This window comes from Oncorhynchus nerka, linkage group LG9a (assembly GCF_034236695.1).
Source record: "Oncorhynchus nerka isolate Pitt River linkage group LG9a, Oner_Uvic_2.0, whole genome shotgun sequence".
Lineage (NCBI taxonomy): Eukaryota > Metazoa > Chordata > Actinopteri > Salmoniformes > Salmonidae > Oncorhynchus > Oncorhynchus nerka.
The window spans coordinates 34,150,862-34,178,461 of record NC_088404.1 but is presented as its reverse complement, the minus strand read 5'-3'; the positions used below and the strand labels follow the sequence as shown (position 1 = coordinate 34,178,461).

Here is a 27,600-nt window from a genome sequence, read left to right as displayed (position 1 = left end):
TGATACATATCTATCACACACACACCCAATACATGATACATATCTATCACACACACCCAATACATGATACATATCTATCACACACACACCCAATACATGATACATATCTATCACACACACACCCCCAATACATGATACATATATATCACACACACCCAATACATGATACATATATATCACACACACCCAATACATGATACATATCTATCACACACACACCAATACATGATACATATCTATCACACACACACCCCAATACATGATACATATATATCACACACACCCATCATCATACACACACACCCCCAATACATGATACATATATCACACACACCCAATACATGATACATATCTATCACACACACCCAATACATGATACATATCTATCACACACACCCAATACAGGATACATATCTATCACACACACCCAATACAGGATACATATCTATCTATCACACTCACACTCACTCACTCACACTCACTCACACACCCAATCAGGATACATCTATCACACCCAATACAGGATACATATCTATCACACACACCCAATACAGGATACATATCTATCACACACACCCAATACAGGATACATATCTATCACACACACCCAATACAGGATACATATCTATCTATCACACTCACACTCACTCACACACCCAATACAGGATACATATCTATCACACACACCCAATACATGATACATATATATCACACACACCCAATACATGATACATATATATCACACACACACCCAATACATGATACATATCTATCACACACACACCCAATACATGATACATATCTATCACACACACCCAATACATGATACATATCTATCACACACACCCAATACAGGATACATATCTATCACACACACCCAATACATGATACATATCTATCACACACACCCAATACATGATACATATCTATCACACACACCCAATACAGGATACATATCTATCACACACACCCAATACAGGATACATATCTATCTATCACACTCACACTCACTCACTCACACTCACTCACACACCCAATACAGGATACATATCTATCACACACACCCAATACAGGATACATATCTATCACACACACCCAATACAGGATACATATCTATCACACATACCCAATACAGGATACATATCTATCACACACACCCAATACAGGATACATATCTATCTATCACACACACACTCACTCACACACCCAATACAGGATACATATCTATCACACACACCCAATACATGATACATATATATCACACACACCCAATACATGATACATATATATCACACACACACCCAATACATGATACATATCTATCACACACACACCCAATACATGATTCATATCTATCACACACACCCCAAATACATGATACATATCTATCACACACCCAATACATGATTCATATCTATCACACACACCCAATGCATGATACATATCTATCACACACACCCAATACATGATACATATATATCACACACACACCCAATACAGGATACATATATATCACACACACACCCAATACATGATACATATATATCACACACACCCAATACATGATACATATATATCACACACACCCAATACATGATACATATATATCACACACCCAATACATGATACATATATACACACACACACCCAATACATGATACATATATATCACACACACACACCAATACATGATACATATATCATCACACACACACCCAATACATGATACATATATATCACACACACCCCAATACATTATACATATATATCACACACAATACATGATACATATATATCACACACACCCAATACATGATACATATATATCACACACACCCAATACATGATACATGATACATATATATCACACACCCAATACATGATACATATCTATCACACACACACACCAATACATGATACATATCTATCACACACACACCCAATACATGATACATATCTATCACACACACCCAATACATGATACATATCTATCACACACACACCCAATACATGATACATATCTATCACACACACCCAATACATGATACATATCTATCACACACACACCAATACATGATACATATATATCTACATGATACATATCTATCACACACACCCAATACATGATACATATCTATCACACACACCCAATACATGATACATATATATCACACACACACCCAATATCACTATCACACACCAATACATGATACATATCTATCACACACACAATACATGATACATATCTATCACACACACACCCAATACATGATACATATCTATCACACACACCCAATACATGATACATATCTATCACACACACCCAATACATGATACATATCTATCACACACACACCCAATACATGATACATATCTATCACACACACACACCAATACTTGATACATATATATCACACACACACAATACATGATACATATATATCACACACACCCAATACATGATACATATCTATCACACACACACCCAATACATGATACATATCTATCACACACACACCCAATACATGATACATATATATCACACACACCCCAATACATCATACATATATGTCACACACCCCCAATACATGATACATATATATCACACACACCAATACATGATACATATCTATCACACACACCCAATACATGATACATATCTATCACACACACCCAATACAGGATACATATCTATCACACACACCCAATACAGGATACATATCTATCTATCACACTCACACTCACTCACACACCCAATACAGGATACATATCTATCACACACACCCAATACATGATACATATACATATCTATCACACACACACCCAATACATGATACATATCTATCACACACACCCAATACATGATACATATCTATCACACACACCCAATACATGATACATATCTATCACACACACCCAATACAGGATACATATCTATCACACCCAATACATGATACATATCTATCACACACACCCAATACATGATACATATCTATCACACACACCCAATACATGATACATATCTATCACACACACCCAATACATGATACATACATATCTATCACACACACCCAATACATGATACATATCTATCACACACACCCAATACATGATACATATCTATCACACACACCCAATACATGATACATATCTATCACACACACCCAATACATGATACATATCTATCACACACACACCCAATACATGATACATATCTATCATTATCATGATACATATCTATCACACACACACCCAATACATGATACATATCTATCACACACACCCAATACATGATACATATATATCACACACACCAATACATGATACATATCTATCACACACACCCCAATACATGATACATATCTATCACACACACACCCAATACATGATACATATATCACACACACACCCAATACATCATACATATATGTCACACACCCCAATACATGATACATATATATCACACACACCCAATACATGATACATATCTATCACACACCCAATACATGATACATATCTATCACACACACCCAATACAGGATACATATCTATCACACACACCCAATACAGGATACATATCTATCTATCACACTCACACTCACTCACTCACACTCACTCACACACCCAATACAGGATACATATCACACACACCCAATACAGGATACATATCTATCACACACACCCAATACAGGATACATATCTATCACACATACCCAATACAGGATACATATCTAGCACACACACCCAATACAGGATACATATCTATCTATCACACTCACACTCACTCACACACCCAATACAGGATACATATCTATCACACACACCCAATACATGATACATATATATCACACACACCCAATACATGATACATATATATCACACACACACCCAATACATGATACATATCTATCACACACACACCCAATACATGATACATATCTATCACACACACCCAATACATGATACATATCTATCACACACACCCAATACAGGATACATATCTATCACACACACCCAATACATGATACATATCTATCACACACACCCAATACATGATACATATCTATCACACACACACCCAATACATGATACATATCTATCACACACACCCAATACATGATACATATCTATCACACACACACACCCAATACATGATACATATATATCACACACACCCAATACATGATACATATATATCACACACACCCCCAATACATGATACATATCTATCACACACACCCAATACATGATACATATCTATCACACACACCCAATACAGGATACATATCTATCACACACACCCAATACAGGATACATATCTATCTATCACACTCACACTCACTCACTCACACTCACTCACACACCCAATACAGGATACATATCTATCACACACACCCAATACAGGATACATATCTATCACACATACCCAATACAGGATACATATCTAGCACACACACCCAATACAGGATACATATCTATCTATCACACTCACACTCACTCACACACCCAATACAGGATACATATCTATCACACACACCGAATACATGATACATATATATCACACACACCCAATACATGATACATATATATCACACACACCAATACATGATACATATCTATCACACACACACCAATACATGATACATATCTATCACACACACCCAATACATGATGCATATCTATCACACACACCCAATACAGGATACATATCTATCACACACACCCAATACATGATACATATCTATCACACACACCCAATACATGATACATATCTATCACACACACCCAATACATGATACATATCTATCACACACACCCAATACATGATACATATATATCACACGCACCCAATATCACTGTCACACACACCCAATACATGATACATATCTATCACACACACCCAATACATGATACATATCTATCACACACACCCCAATACAGGATACATATCTATCACACACACCAATACATGATACATATCTATCACACACATACATGATACATATCTATCACACACACACCCAATACATGATACATATATATCACACACACCCAATACATGATACATATATATCACACACACCCAATACATGATACATATCTATCACACACACCCAATACATGATACATATCACACACACACACCCAATACATGATACACACACACACCCAATACATGATACATATCACACACACCACAATACATGATACATATATATCACACACACCCAATACATGATACATATATATCACACACACACCCCCAATACATGATACATATATATCACACACACACCAATACATGATACATATATATCACACACACCCAATACATGATACATATCTATCACACACACACCCAATACATGATACATATCTATCACACACACACCCAATACATGATACATATCTATCACACACACCAATACATGATACATATCTATCACACACACCAATACATGATACATATCTATCACACACACACCCAATACATGATACATATCTATCACACACACACACCCAATACTTGATACATATATATCACACACACACCCAATACATGATACATTTATATGGCACACACCCAATACATGATACATATATATCACACACACCCAATACATGATACATATATATCACACACACCCAATACATGATACATATATATCACACACACCCAATACATCATACATATATGTCACACACCCCCAATACATGATACATATATATCACACACACCCAATACATGATACATATATATCACACACACCCAATACATGATACGCATCTATCACACACACCCAATACATGATACATATATATCACACACACCCAATACAGGATACATATCTATCACACACACCCAATACATGATACATATCTATCACACTCACACTCACTCACTCACACTCACTCACACACCCAATACATGATACATATATATCACACACACCCAATACAGGATACATATCTATCACACACACCCAATACAGGATACATATCTATCTATCACACTCACACTCACTCACTCACACTCACTCACACACCCAATACAGGATACATATCTAGCACACACACCCAATACAGGATACATATCTATCACACACACCCAATACAGGATACATATCTATCACACATTCCCAATACAGGATACATATCTAGCACACACACCCAATACAGGATACATATCTATCACACTCACACTCACTCACACACCCAATACATGATACATATATATCACACACACCCAATACAGGATACATATCTATCACACATACCCAATACAGGATACATATCTATCTATCACACTCACACTCACTCACACACCCAATACAGGATACATATCTATCACACACACCCAATACAGGATACATATCTATCACACACACCCAATACAGGATACATATCTATCTATCACACTCACACTCACTCACTCACACTCACTCACACACCCAATACAGGATACATATCTATCACACACACCCAATACATGATACATATATATCACACACACCCAATACATGATACATATATATCACACACACACCCAATACATGATACATATCTATCACACACACACCCAATACATTATACATATATATCACACACACCCAATAGATGATACATATCTATCACACGCACCCAATACATGATACATATCTGTCACACACACACCCAATACATGATACGTATCTATCACACACACCCAATACAGGATACATATCTATCACACACACCCAATACATGATACATATCTATCACACACACCCAATACATGATACATATCTATCACACACACACACCCAATACATGATACATATCTATCACACACACCCAATACAGGATACATATCTATCACACACACCCAATACATGATACATATCTATCACACACACCCAATACATGATACATATCTATCACACACACACACACCCAATACATGATACATATATATCACACACACCCAATACATGACACATATATATCACACACACCCAATACATGATACATATCTATCACACTCACTCACTCACACTCACTCACACACCCAATACATGATACATATATATCACACACACCCAATACAGGATACATATCTATCACACACACCCAATACAGGATACATATCTATCTATCACACACACCACTCACTCACACTCACTCACACACCCAATACAGGATACATATCTAGCACACACACCCAATACAGGATACATATCTATCACACACACCCAATACAGGATACATATCTATCACACTCACACTCACTTACTCACACTCACTCACACACCCAATACATGATACATATATATCACACACACCCAATACAGGATACATATCTATCACACACACCCAATACAGGATACATATCTATCTATCACACTCACACTCACTCACACACCCAATACAGGATACATATCTATCACACACACCCAATACATGATACATATATATCACACACACCCAATACATGATACATATATATCACACACACCCAATACATGATACATATCTATCACACACACACACCCAATACATGATACATATATATCACACACACACCCAATACATGATACATATATATCACACACACACCCAATACATGATACGTATCTATCACACACACACCCAATACATGATACATATCTATCACACACACACCCAATACATGATACATATCTATCACACACACACCCAATACATTATACATATATATCACACACACCCAATACATGATACATATCTATCACACACACACCCAATACATGATACGTATCTATCACACACACCCAATACATGATACATATCTATCACACACACCCAATACATGATACATATCTATCACACACACACCCAATACATGATACATATCTATCACACACACACACACAATACTTGATACATATATATCACACACACCCAATACATGATACATATCTATCACACACACCCAATACATGATACATATCTATCACACACACACCCAATACATGATACATATCTATCACACACACACACACAATACTTGATACATATATATCACACACACCCAATACATGATACATATATATCACACACACCCAATACATGATACATATATATCACACACACAAATACATCATGCATATATGTCACACACACCCAATACATGATACATATATATCACACACACCAATACATGATACATATATATCACACACACCCAATACATGATACATATCTATCACACACACCCAATACATGATACATATATATCACACACACCCAATACATCATACATATATGTCACACACCCCCAATACATGATACATATATATCACACACACCCAATACATGATACATATATATCACACACACCCAATACATGATACATATCTATCACACACACCCAATACAGGATACATATCTATCACACACACCCAATACATGATACATATCTATCACACTCACACTCACTCACTCACACTCACTCACACACCCAATACATGATACATATATATCACACACACCCAATACAGGATACATATCTATCACACACACCCAATACAGGATACATATCTATCTATCACACTCACACTCACTCACTCACACTCACTCACACACCCAATACAGGATACATATCTAGCACACACACCCAATACAGGATACATATCTATCACACACACCCAATACAGGATACATATCTATCACACACACCCAATACAGGATACATATCTATCTATCACACTCACACTCACTCACACACCCAATACAGGATACATATCTATCACACACACCCAATACATGATACATATATATCACACACACCCAATACATGATACATATCTATCACACACACACCCAATACATGATACATATCTATCACACACACCCAATACATGATATATATCTATCACACACACCCAATACAGGATACATATCTATCACACACACCCAATACATGATACATATCTATCACACACACCCAATACATGATACATATCTATCACACACACACCCAATACATGATACATATCTATCACACACACCCAATACATGATACATATCTATCACACACACCCAATACAGGATACATATCTATCACACACACCCAATACATGATACATATCTATCACACACACCCAATACATGATACATATCTATCACACACACCCAATACAGGATACATATCTATCACACACACCCAATACATGATACATATCTATCACACACACCCAATACATGATACATATCTATCACACACACACCCAATACATGATACTTATCTATCACACACACACACCCAATACAGGATACATATATATCACACACACCCAATACATGATACATATATATCACACACACCCAATACATGATACATATCTATCACACACACCCAATACATGATACATATATCACACACACACACCCAATACATGATACATATATATCACACACACACCCAATACATGATACATATATATGATACATATATATCACACACCCAATACATGATACATATATATCACACACACACCCAATACATGATACATATATCACACACACACCCAATACATGATACATATATATCACACACACCCAATACATGATGCATATATATCACACACCCAATACATGATACATATATATCACACACACCCAATACATGATACATATATATCACACACACCCAATACATGATACATATCTATCACACACACCCAATACATGATACATATATATCACACACACCCAATACAGGATACATATCTATCACACACACCCAATACATGATACATATCTATCACACTCACACTCACTCACTCACACTCACTCACACACCCAATACATGATACATATATATCACACACACCCAATACAGGATACATATCTATCACACACACCCAATACAGGATACATATCTATCTATCACACTCACACTCACTCACACACCCAATGAGGATACATATCTATCACACACACAATACATGATACATATATATCACACACACCCAATACATGATACATATATATCACACACACCCAATACATGATACATATCTATCACACACACACCAATACATGATACATATCTATCACACACACCCAATACATGATACATATCTATCACACACACCAATACATGATACATATCTATCACACACACCCAATACATGATACATATATATCACACACACCCAATACATGATACATATCTATCACACACACACCCAATACATGATACATATCTATCACACACACCCAATACATGATACATATATATCACACACACCAATACATGATACATATCTATCACACACACCCAATACATGATACATATCTATCACACACACCCAATACATGATACATATATATCACACACACACCCAATACATGATACATATCACTATCACACACACCCAATACATGATACATATATATCACACACACCCAATACATGATACATATATATCACACACACCAATACATGATACATATATATCACACACACACCCAATACATGATACATATATATCATCACACACACCCAATACATGATACATATCTATCACACACACACCAATACATGATGCATATATATCACACACCAATACATGATACATATCTATCACACACACACACCCAATACATGATACATATCTATCACACACACCCAATACATGATGCATATCTATCACACACACCCAATACATGATACATATCTATCACACACACCCAATACATTATACATATCTATCACACACACCCAATACATGATACATATCTATCACACACACCCAATACATGATACATATCTATCACACACACCCAATACATGATACATATCTATCACACACACACCCAATACATGATACATATCTATCACACACACACCCAATACATGATACATATCTATCACACACACCCAATACATGATACATATCTATCACACACACACCCAATACATGATACATATCTATCACACACACACCCCCAATACATGATACATATATATCACACACACCCAATACATGATACATATATATCACACACACCCAATACATGATACGTATCTATCACACACACCCAATACATGATACATATATATCACACACACCCAATACATCATACATATATGTCACACACCCCCAATACATGATACATATATATCACACACACCCAATACATGACACATATATATCACACACACCCAATACATGATACATATATATCACACACACCCAATACAGGATACATATCTATCACACACACCCAATACATGATACATATCTATCACACTCACACTCACTCACTCACACTCACTCACACACCCAATACATGATACATATATATCACACACACCCAATACAGGATACATATCTATCACACACACCCAATACAGGATACATATCTATCACACACACTCACACTCACTCACTCACACTCACTCACACACCCAATACAGGATACATATCTAGCACACACACCCAATACAGGATACATATCTATCACAAACACCCAATACAGGATACATATCTATCACACATACCCAATACAGGATACATATCTAGCACACACACCCAATACAGGATACATATCTATCACACTCACACTCACTCACACACCCAATACATGATACATATATATCACACACACCCAATACAGGATACATATCTATCACACATACCCAATACAGGATACATATCTATCTATCACACTCACACTCACTCACTCACACTCACTCACACACCCAATACAGGATACATATCTATCACACACACCCAATACAGGATACATATCTATCACATACACCCAATACAGGATACATATCTATCTATCACACTCACACTCACTCACTCACACTCACTCACACACCCAATACATGATACATATCTATCACACACACCCAATACATGATACATATATATCACACACACCCAATACATGATACATATATATCACACACACACCCAATACATGATACATATATATCACACACACACCAATACATGATACATATCTATCACACACACCCAATACATTATACATATATATCACACACACCCAATACATGATACATATCTATCACACACACCCAATACAGGATACATATCTATCACACACACCCAATACATGATACATATCTATCACACACACACCCAATACATGATACATATATATCACACACACACCCAATACATTATACATATATATCACACACACCCAATACATGATACATATCTATCACACACACACACACCCAATACATGATACATATATCACACACACACCCAATACATGATACGTATCTATCACACACACACCCAATACATGATACATATCTATCACACACACACCCAATACATTATACATATATATCACACACACCCAATACATGATACATATATATCACACACACACCCAATACATGATACATATCTATCACACACACACCCAATACATGATACATATATATCACACACACACCCAATACATTATACATATATATCACACACACCCAATACATGATACATATCTATCACACACACCCAATACATGATACATATCTATCACACACACACCCAATACATGATACATATCTATCACACACACACCCAATACATGATACATATCTATCACACACACCCAATACATGATACATATCTATCACACACACACCAATACATGATACATATCTATCACACACACCCAATACATGATACATATATATCACACACACCCAATACATGATGCATATATATCACACACACCCAATACATGATACATATCTATCACACACACCCAATACATGATACATATATATCACACACACCCAATACATCATATCAATACATGATACATATATATCACACACCCAATACATGATACATATATATCACACACACAATACAGGATACATATCTATCACACACACCCAATACATGATACATATCTATCACACTCACACTCACTCACTCACACTCACTCACACACCTCATATCTATCACACACACCCAATACATGATACATATATATCACACACACCCAATACATGATACATATATATCACACACACACCCAATACATGATACATATATATCACACACACACCAATACATGATACATATATATCACATACACACACAATACATGATACATATCTATCACACACACACCCAATACATGATACATATATCACACACACACCCAATACATGATACATATATATCACACAATACATGATACATCTAACACATGATACATTATCATATCACACACACCCAATACATGATACATATATATCACACACACCCAATACATGATACATATCTATCACACACACACCAATACATGATACATATCTATCACACACACAATACATGATATCAATACACACACCCAATACATGATACATATCTATCACACACACCCAATACATGATACATATCTATCACACACACACCCAATACATGATACATATCTATCACACACACACCAATACATGATACATATATATCACACACACACAATACATTATACATATATATCACACACACCCAATACATGATACATATCTATCACACACACAATACATGATACATATCTATCACACACACACCCAATACATGATACATATCTATCACACACACACCAATACATGATACATATCTATCACACACACCCAATACATGATACATATCTATCACACACACCCAATACATGATACATATCTATCACACACACACCCATGATGCCAATACATGATACATATATATCATCACACACCCAATACATGATACATATATATCACACACCCCCAATACATGATACGTATCTATCACACACACCCAATACATGATACATATATATCACACACACCCAATACATCATACATATATGTCACACACCCCCAATACATGATACATATATATCACACACACCCAATACATGACACATATATATCACACACACCCAATACATGATACATATATATCACACACCCAATACAGGATACATATCTATCACACACACCAATACATGATACATATCTATCACACTCACACTCACTCACTCACACTCACCACACACCCAATACATGATACATATATATCACACACACCCAATACAGGATACATATCTATCACACACACCCAATACAGGATACATATCTATCTATCACACTCACACTCACTCACTCACACTCACTCACACACCCAATACAGGATACATATCTAGCACACACACCCAATACAGGATACATATCTATCACACACACCCAATACAGGATACATATCTATCACACATACCCAATACAGGATACATATCTAGCACACACACCCAATACAGGATACATATCTATCACACTCACACTCACTCACACACCCAATACATGATACATATATATCACACACACCCAATACAGGATACATATCTATCACACATACCCAATACAGGATACATATCTATCTATCACACTCACACTCACTCACTCACACTCACTCACACACCCAATACAGGATACATATCTATCACACACACCCAATACAGGATACATATCTATCACACACACCCAATACAGGATACATATCTATCTATCACACTCACACTCACTCACTCACACTCACTCACACACCCAATACATGATACATATCTATCACACACACCCAATACATGATACATATATATCACACACACCCAATACATGATACATATCTATCACACACACACCCAATACATGATACATATATATCACACACACACCCAATACATGATACATATCTATCACACACACACCCAATACATTATACATATATATCACACACACCCAATACATGATACATATCTATCACACACCCAATACAGGATACATATCTATCACACACACCCAATACATGATACATATCTATCACACACCCCAATACATGATACATATCTATCACACACACACCCAATACATGATACATATCTATCACACACACACCCAATACATGATACATATATATCACACACACACCCAATACATGATACATATATATCACACACACCCAATACAGGATACATATCTATCACACACACCCAATACATGATACATATCTATCACACACACCCAATACATGATACATATCTATCACACACACACCCAATACATGATACATATATATCACACACACACCCAATACATGATACATATATATCACATACACCCAATACATGATACATATCTATCACACACACCCAATACATGATACATATATATCACATACACCCAATACATGATACATATCTATCACACACACCCAATACATGATACATATATATCACACACACCCCCAATACATGATACATATCTATCACACATGATACATATATATCACACACCCCCAATACATGATACATATATATCACACACACCCAATACATGATACATATACATCGCACACACCCAATACATGATACATATATCACACACACACACCCAATACATGATACATATCTATCACACACACACCCAATACATGATAGATATGTATCACACACACCCAATACATGATACATATATATCACACACACACCCAATACATGATACATATATATCACACACACCCAATACATGATACATATATATCACACACACCCCCAATACATGATACATATCTATCACACATGATACATATATATCACACACCCCCAATACATGATACATATATATCACACACACCCAATACATGATACATATATATCACACACACCCAATACAGGATACATATCTATCACACACACCCAATACAGGATACATATCTATCACACACACCCAATACAGGATACATATCTATCACACACACCCAATACAGGATACATATCTAGCACACACACCCAATACAGGATACATATCTATCACACATACCCAATACAGGATACATATCTAGCACACACACCCAATACAGGATACATATCTATCACACTCACACTCACTCACTCACACTCACTCACACACCCAATACATGATACATATATATCACACACACCCAATACAGGATACATATCTATCACACACACACAATACAGGATACATATCTAGCACACACACCCAATACATGATACATATCTAGCACACACACCCAATACAGGATACATATCTATCACACTCACACTCACTCACTCACACACCCAATACATGATACATATATATCACACACACCCAATACAGGATACATATCGATCACACACACCCAATACAGGATACATATCTATCTATCACACTCACACTCACTCACTCACACTCACTCACACACCCAATACAGGATACATATCTATCACACACACCCAATACATGATACATATATATCACACACACCCAATACATGATACATATATATCACACACACCCAATACAGGATACATATCTAGCACACACACCCAATACAGGATACATATCTATCACACTCACACTCACTCACTCACACTCACTCACACACCCAATACATGATACATATATATCACACACACCCAATACAGGATACATATCTATCACACACACACAATACAGGATACATATCTAGCACACACACCCAATACATGATACATATCTAGCACACACACCCAATACAGGATACATATCTATCACACTCACACTCACTCACTCACACACCCAATACATGATACATATATATCACACACACCCAATACAGGATACATATCTATCACACACACCCAATACAGGATACATATCTATCACACATACCCAATACAGGATACATATCTATCACACTCACACTCACTCACTCACACTCACTCACACACCCAATACATGATACATATATATCACACACACCCAATACAGGATACATATCTATCACACACACACAATACAGGATACATATCTATCTATCACACTCACACTCACTCACTCACTCACACTCACTCACACACCCAATACAGGATACATATCTATCACACACACCCAATACATGATACATATCTATCACACACACCCAATACAGGATACATATCTATCTATCACACTCACACTCACTCACACACCCAATACAGGATACATATCTATCACACACACCCAATACATGATACATATATATCACACACACCCATTACATGATACATATCTATCACACACACACCCAATACATGATACATATCTATCACACACACCCAATACATGATATATATCTATCACACACACCCAATACAGGATACATATCTATCACACCACCCAATACATGATACATATCTATCACACACACCCAATACATGATACATATCTATCACACACACCCAATACATGATACATATCTATCACACACACCCAATACATGATACATATCTATCACACACACCCAATACAGGATACATATCTATCACACACACCCAATACATGATACATATCTATCACACACCCAATACATGATACATATCTATCACACACACCCAATACAGGATACATATCTATCACACACACCCAATACATGATACATATCTATCACACACACCCAATACATGATACATATCTATCACACACACACCCAATACATGATACATATCTATCACACACACACACCCAATACAGGATACATATATATCACACACACCCAATACATGATACATATATATCACACACACCCAATACATGATACATATCTATCACACACACCCAATACATGATACATATATCACACACACACACCCAATACATGATACATATATATCACACACACACCCAATACATGATACATATATATCACACACACCCAATACATGATACATATATATCACACACACCCAATACATGATACATATATATCACACACACCCAATACATGAAACATATATATCACACACACACACACCCAATACATGATACATATATATCACACACACCCAATACATGATACATATATATCACACACCCCCAATACATGATACATATATATCACACACACCCAATACATGATACATATATATCACACACACCCAATACATGATACATATCTATCACACACACACACCCAATACATGATACATATATATCACACACACACCCAATACAGGATACATATCTATCACACACACCCAATACATGATACATATCTATCACACTCACACTCACTCACTCACACACCCAATACATGATACATATATATCACACACACCCAATACAGGATACATATCTATCACACACACCCAATACAGGATACATATCTATCTATCACACTCACACTCACTCACTCACACTCACTCACACACCCAATACAGGATACATATCTAGCACACACACCCAATACAGGATACATATCTATCACACACACCCAATACAGGATACATATCTATCACACATACCCAATACAGGATACATATCTAGCACACACACCCAATACAGGATACATATCTATCACACTCACACTCACTCACACTCACTCACACAATACATGATACATGTATATCACACACACCCAATACAGGATACATATCTATCACACACACCCAATACAGGATACATATCTATCACACTCACACTCACACACCCAATACAGGATACATATCTATCACACACACCCAATACATGATACATATATATCACACACACCCAATACATGATACATATCTATCACACACACACCCATGATACATATCTATACACACACCCAATACATGATACATATCTATCACACACACCCAATACATGATACATATCTATCACACACACCCAATACATGATACATATCTATCACACACACCAATACATGATACATATCTATCACACACACCACAATACATGATACATATCTATCACACACACACAAATACAGGATACATATATATCACACACACACCAATACATGATACATATCTATCATATATCACACACACCCAATACATGATACATATATATCACACACACCCAATACATGATACATATCTATCACACACACCCAATACATGATACATATCTATCACACACACCCAATACATGATACATATATATCACACACACCCAATACATGATACATATCTATCACACACACACCCAATACATGATACATATATATCACACACACCCAATACATGATACATATATATCACACATGATACACACACACACCAATACATGATACATATATATCACACACACCCAATACATGATACATATATATCACACACACACCCAATACATGATACATATATATCACACACACCCAATACATGATACATATATATCATCACACACCCAATACATGATACATATCTATCACACACACCCAATACATGATACATATATATCACACACACCCAATACATGATACATATCTATCACACACACACCCCAATACATGATACATATATATCACACACACCCAATACATGATACATATCTATCACACACACCCAATACATGATACATATCTATCACACACACACCCAATACATGATACATATATATCACACACACCCAATACATGATACATATATATCACACACACCCAATACATGATACATATCTATCACACACACCCAATACATGATACATATCTATCACACACACCCAATACATGATACAAATCTATCACACACACACCCAATACATGATACATATCTATCACACACACCCAATATGATACATATCTATCACACACACCCAATACATGATACATATCTATCACACACACACCCAATACATGATACATATCTATCACACACACACCCAATACATGATACATATATATCACACACACCCAATACATGATACATATATATCACACACACCCAATACATGATACGTATCTATCACACACACCCAATACATGATACATATATATCACACACACCCAATACATCATACACACACACCCCAATGATACATATATATCACACACACCCAATACATGATACATATATATCACACACACCCAATACATGATACATATATATCACACACACCCAATACAGGATACATATCTATCACACACACCCAATACATGATACATATCTATCACACTCACACTCACTCACTCACTCACACACCCAATACATGATACATATATATCACACACACCCAATACAGGATACATATCTATCACACACACCCAATACAGGATACATATCTATCTATCACACTCACACTCACTCACTCACACTCACTCACACACCCAATACAGGATACATATCTAGCACACACACCCAATACAGGATACATATCTATCACACACACCCAATACAGGATACATATCTATCACACATACCCAATACAGGATACATATCTAGCACACACACCCAATACAGGATACATATCTATCACACTCACACTCACTCACACACCCAATACATGATACATATATATCACACACACCCAATACAGGATACATATCTATCACACATACCCAATACAGGATACATATCTATCTATCACACTCACACTCACTCACACACCCAATACAGGATACATATCTATCACACACACCCAATACAGGATACATATCTAACACACACACCCAATACAGGATACATATCTATCTATCACACTCACACTCACTCACTCACACTCACTCACACACCCAATACATGATACATATCTATCACACACACCCAATACATGATACATATATATCACACACACCCAATACATGATACATATCTATCACACACACACCCAATACATGATACATATATATCACACACACACCCAATACATGATACATATCTATCACACACACACCCAATACATTATACATATATATCACACACACCCAATACATGATACATATCTATCACACACACCCAATACAGGATACATATCTATCACACACACCCAATACATGATACATATCTATCACACACACCCAATACATGATACATATCTATCACACACACACCCAATACATGATACATATCTATCACACACACACCCAATACATGATACATATATATCACACACACACCCAATACATTATACATATATATCACACGCACCCAATACATGATACATATCTGTCACACACACACCCAATACATGATACGTATCTATCACACACACCCAATACAGGATACATATCTATCACACACACCCAATACATGATACATATCTATCACACACACACACACCCAATACATGATACATATCTATCACACACACCCAATACAGGATACATATCTATCACACACACCCAATACATGATACATATCTATCACACACACCCAATACATGATACATATCTATCACACACACACCCAATACATGATACATATCTATCACACACACACACCCAATACATGATACATATATATCACACACACACCCAATACATGATACATATATATCACACACACCCAATACATGATACATATCTATCACACACACCCAATACATGATACATATATATCACACACACCCCCAATACATGATACATATCTATCACACATGATACATATATATCACACACCCCCAATACATGATACATATATATCACACACACCCAATACATGATACATATACATCGCACACACCCAATACATGATACATATATCACACACACACACCCAATACATGATACATATCTATCACACACACACCCAATACATGATAGATATGTATCACACACACCCAATACATGATACATATATATCACACACACACCCAATACATGATACATATATATCACACACACCCAATACATGATACATATATATCACACACACCCCCAATACATGATACATATCTATCACACATGATACATATATATCACACACCCCCAATACATGATACATATATATCACACACACCCAATACATGATACATATATATCACACACACCCAATACAGGATACATATCTATCACACACACCCAATACAGGATACATATCTATCACACACACCCAATACAGGATACATATCTATCACACACACCCAATACAGGATACATATCTAGCACACACACCCAATACAGGATACATATCTATCACACATACCCAATACAGGATACATATCTAGCACACACACCCAATACAGGATACATATCTATCACACTCACACTCACTCACTCACACTCACTCACACACCCAATACATGATACATATATATCACACACACCCAATACAGGATACATATCTAACACACACACCCAATACAGGATACATATCTATCTATCACACTCACACTCACTCACTCACACTCACTCACACACCCAATACATGATACATATCTATCACACACACCCAATACATGATACATATATATCACACACACCCAATACATGATACATATCTATCACACACACACCCAATACATGATACATATATATCACACACACACCCAATACATGATACATATCTATCACACACACACCCAATACATTATACATATATATCACACACACCCAATACATGATACATATCTATCACACACACCCAATACAGGATACATATCTATCACACACACCCAATACATGATACATATCTATCACACACACCCAATACATGATACATATCTATCACACACACACCCAATACATGATACATATCTATCACACACACACCCAATACATGATACATATATATCACACACACACCCAATACATGATACATATATATCACACGCACCCAATACATGATACATATCTGTCACACACACCCCAATACATGATACATATCTATCACACACACCCAATACAGGATACATATCTATCACACACACCCAATACATGATACATATCTATCACACACACACACACAATACATGATACATATCTATCACACACACCCAATACAGGATACATATCTATCACACACACCCAATACATGATACATATCTATCACACACACCCAATACATGATACATATCTATCACACACACACCAATACATGATACATATCTATCACACACACACCCAATACATGATACATATATATCACACACACACCCAATACATGATACATATATATCACACACACCCAATACATGATACATATCTATCACACACACCAATACATGATACATATATATCACACACACCCAATACATGATACATATCTATCACACATGATACATATATATCACACACCCAATACATGATACATATATATCACACACACCCAATACATGATACATATACATCACACACACCCAATACATGATACATATATACACACACACACCCAATACATGATACATATCTATCACACACACCCAATACATGATAGATATGTATCACACACACCCAATACATGATACATATATATCACACACACACCCAATACATGATACATATATATCACACACACCCAATACATGATACATATATATCACACACACCCCCAATACATGATACATATCTATCACACATGATACATATATATCACACACCCCCAATACATGATACATATATATCACACACACCCAATACATGATACATATATATCACACACACCCAATACAGGATACATATCTATCACACACACCCAATACAGGATACATATCTATCACACACCCAATACAGGATACATATCTATCACACACACCCAATACAGGATACATATCTAGCACACACACCCAATACAGGATACATATCTATCACACATACCCAATACAGGATACATATCTAGCACACACACCCAATACAGGATACATATCTATCACACTCACACTCACTCACTCACACTCACTCACACACCCAATACATGATACATATATATCACACACACCCAATACAGGATACATATCTATCACACACACACAATACAGGATACATATCTAGCACACACACCCAATACATGATACATATCTAGCACACACACCCAATACAGGATACATATCTATCACACACACCCAATACATGATACATATATATCACACACACCCAATACAGGATACATATCGATCACACACACCCAATACAGGATACATATCTATCTATCACACTCACACTCACTCACTCACACTCACTCACACACCCAATACAGGATACATATCTATCACACACACCCAATACATGATACATATATATCACACACACCCAATACATGATACATATATATCACACACACCCAATACAGGATACATATCTAGCACACACACCCAATACAGGATACATATCTATCACACTCACACTCACTCACTCACACTCACTCACACACCCAATACATGATACATATATATCACACACACCCAATACAGGATGCATATCTATCACACACACCCAATACAGGATACATATCTATCACACACACCCAATACAGGATACATATCTATCACACATACCCAATACAGGATACATATCTATCACACTCACACTCACTCACTCACACTCACTCACACACCCAATACATGATACATATATATCACACACACCCAATACAGGATACATATCTATCACACACACCCAATACAGGATACATATCTATCTATCTATCACACTCACACTCACTCACTCACTCACACTCACTCACACACCCAATACAGGATACATATCTATCACACACACCCAATACATGATACATATATATCACACACACCCAATACATGATACATATATATCACACACACACCCAATACATGATACATATATATCACACACACCCAATACATGATACATATATATCACACACACACACACACAATACATGATACATATATATCACACACCCAATACATGATACATATATATCACACACCCCCAATACATGATACATATATATCACACACACCCAATACATGATACATATATATCACACACACCCAATACAGGATACATATCTATCACACACACCCAATACATGATACATATATATCACACACACCCAATACAGGATACATATCTATCACACACACCCAATACAGGATACATATCTATACACCACTCACACACCCAATACAGGATACATATCTATCACACACACCCAATACAGGATACATATCTATCACACACACCCAATACAGGATACATATCTATCTATCACACTCACACTCACTCACTCACACTCACTCACACACCCAATACAGGATACATATCTAGCACACACACCCAATACAGGATACATATCTAGCACACACACCCAATACAGGATACATATCTATCACACACACCCAATACAGGATACATATATATCACACATACCCAATACAGGATACATATCTAGCACACACACCCAATACAGGATACATATCTATCACACTCACACTCACTCACTCACACTCACTCACACACCCAATACATGATACATATATATCACACACACCCAATACAGGATACATATCTATCACACACACCCAATACAGGATACATATCTATCTATCACACTCACACTCACTCACTCACACTCACTCACACACCCAATACAGGATACATATCTATCACACACACCCAATACATGATACATATATATCACACACACCCAATACATGATACATATATATCACACACACCCAATACAGGATACATATCTATCACACACACCCAATACAGGATACATATATATCACACACACCCAATACATGATACATATATATCACACACACCCCCAATACATGAAATCACACTCACACTCACTCACACTCACACTCACACTCTCACACTCACACAGATGTGCACACACTCAACGAGAGAGTGTGAGAGGGTGGGGAGGAGAGAGAAGGAGTGAAATGGAGAGATGGATGGATGGATGGAGGTGTGTGAATGTACTTACTGGAAGTCACTCTGGATAAGACTGAAACATGTCATGTTTCTACATTACACTTTTCACATTATTGTTGGTGGCATTGTGAATAGTAGTCTTAATCCAACATCAACCTGTTTTGTGTGTGTGTGTGTGTGTGTGTGTGTGTGTGTGTGTGTGTGTGTGTGTGTGGTCCATCCATCATAGTGAGTGTGATGTGACAGCGGTCTGGTCTCTCAGCTGTCTGTGTCTGTGTCATTACATTCATAATGCCTGTTCCCTCCCACAACATCCATCACACACACACACACACACACACACACACACACACACACACACACACACACACACACACACACAACACACACACACACACAAACAAGAAAAGACACATCCATCACTCTTCTCCACACACACACACACACCTGTGTCAGTCCACCTACCTCTCATATCCTCCTCAGTTTGAATCAGAACCTCAAACTGTGTTACACACACACAAGAGAGAGAGAAGGCTATCCATCAAACAGGTGATAAGTGGATCCTCGGGCTACAGGAGAGCGAGGAAGGACAGAGAGAAGGAGGGTGAGAGAGATGAAGAGAAAGAAGGGATGTAATTGGGGTGAAGTTTAGAAACCAGTTGCCTAGAACGTGAATGACTATCAGGGATGGGCTTTTGACATTTTTTGACTGTTTCGAGTACTCTTATTATAATTTTTTGAGTACTCGAGTACTCAAATTAAATTAAAATGACTTTTTACAACACAAGTCCCGCACTGGAAAAAAATATGTGCATTTACCTATATGCTAACAGCACGCAGCAATGCCTAATTTATCATAACTATTACAGATAACAAGTTAGAATTTCTAAATTGCCCCATATACAGTTGAAGTTGGAAGTTTACATACACTTAAGTTAGTGAAACTTTAAAACTAGTTTTTCAACCACTACACTAATTTCTTGTTAACAAACTATAGTTTTAGCAAATCAGGTTAGGACATCTACTTTGTGCATGACACAAGTAATTATTTTTTTAAATGCTAGATTAACTTCAAGCTAAACATTCGATTAGGAAATGTAGCTGGCTACATTCTTTCTATTATAAACATTATAAATTTGATGGCCATGCATTGTTTTAACAAAAAAATACCTTGCTTTTTCATTGTAAGCCCATTTACTTGTGTGGCTGCCAGCCAAATAGAGTAGCACTTCTGTTGTCATCTGATGAAAATTAAGCTTTTTCTGAAGAATGTGTTGCACGAATGTATTTTCTGTAAAGGAACACGACAGTTGCACGCCCTTGATCACTCTATTGAAGCAAACAGATACACTGAACTTCTAATCAAAACGCAGGTGAAATGGTTTAAAAACAGATTTTTGATGTTCTGCGATTTGAAAGTACAGATTTCGGTACTCTAAAGGTGTCAGCATGCTTCAGTTTGGCTGGACTCGGACTCGAACTCGGCTAGCTGAACTGAACGAATAGTCGCATACTCCCTTAAAGTACCGTCACTTGAAAAATTGGAAAAAAGCGGCAATAGTACTGTTTGTCCATTTTGAGATGCTGTAGCCGGCATACACTTCCTCAAAATAGTCATAATTAATCGAATTAATCCCTCACCGAAGTCCAAAACAAACAAAAACGTCCCTGTCATATATACACAAAATCGAAACAGCTTGATATCCGTGCCTAGCGCTTTGTTGCCACGGAGTATTTAAAAAAAAAAATGGATCTCTGGTTAAAGATGGATTTTTGACATTAATTAGAGTACTCAAGTACTCAGTTACTTTGTGTCTCCTGGGATAAAGTGAAGAATGGTTGAATTAGTTAGTCAGGTCTAAATGCTAGCCCTTGGACACGGTCAGTTATTGCTTTGGGGGGGGGTGTATTTGCCCCTGTCTCCAGTGGGAGAGAGATGGAAGAGGGATGGAGAGTGGGCATGTGTCTGCATGTTAATGAATCT

At 36.6% G+C, this 27,600-nt stretch overlaps 1 protein-coding gene across 4 annotated transcripts in view; it reads left to right on the top strand.

Annotated features, from left to right (window-relative positions):
- Window positions 1–27,600, top strand: part of LOC115125157 (voltage-dependent calcium channel subunit alpha-2/delta-1) — a 191,920-nt gene that overhangs the window by 62,856 nt on the left and 101,464 nt on the right. The window lies entirely within an intron of this gene.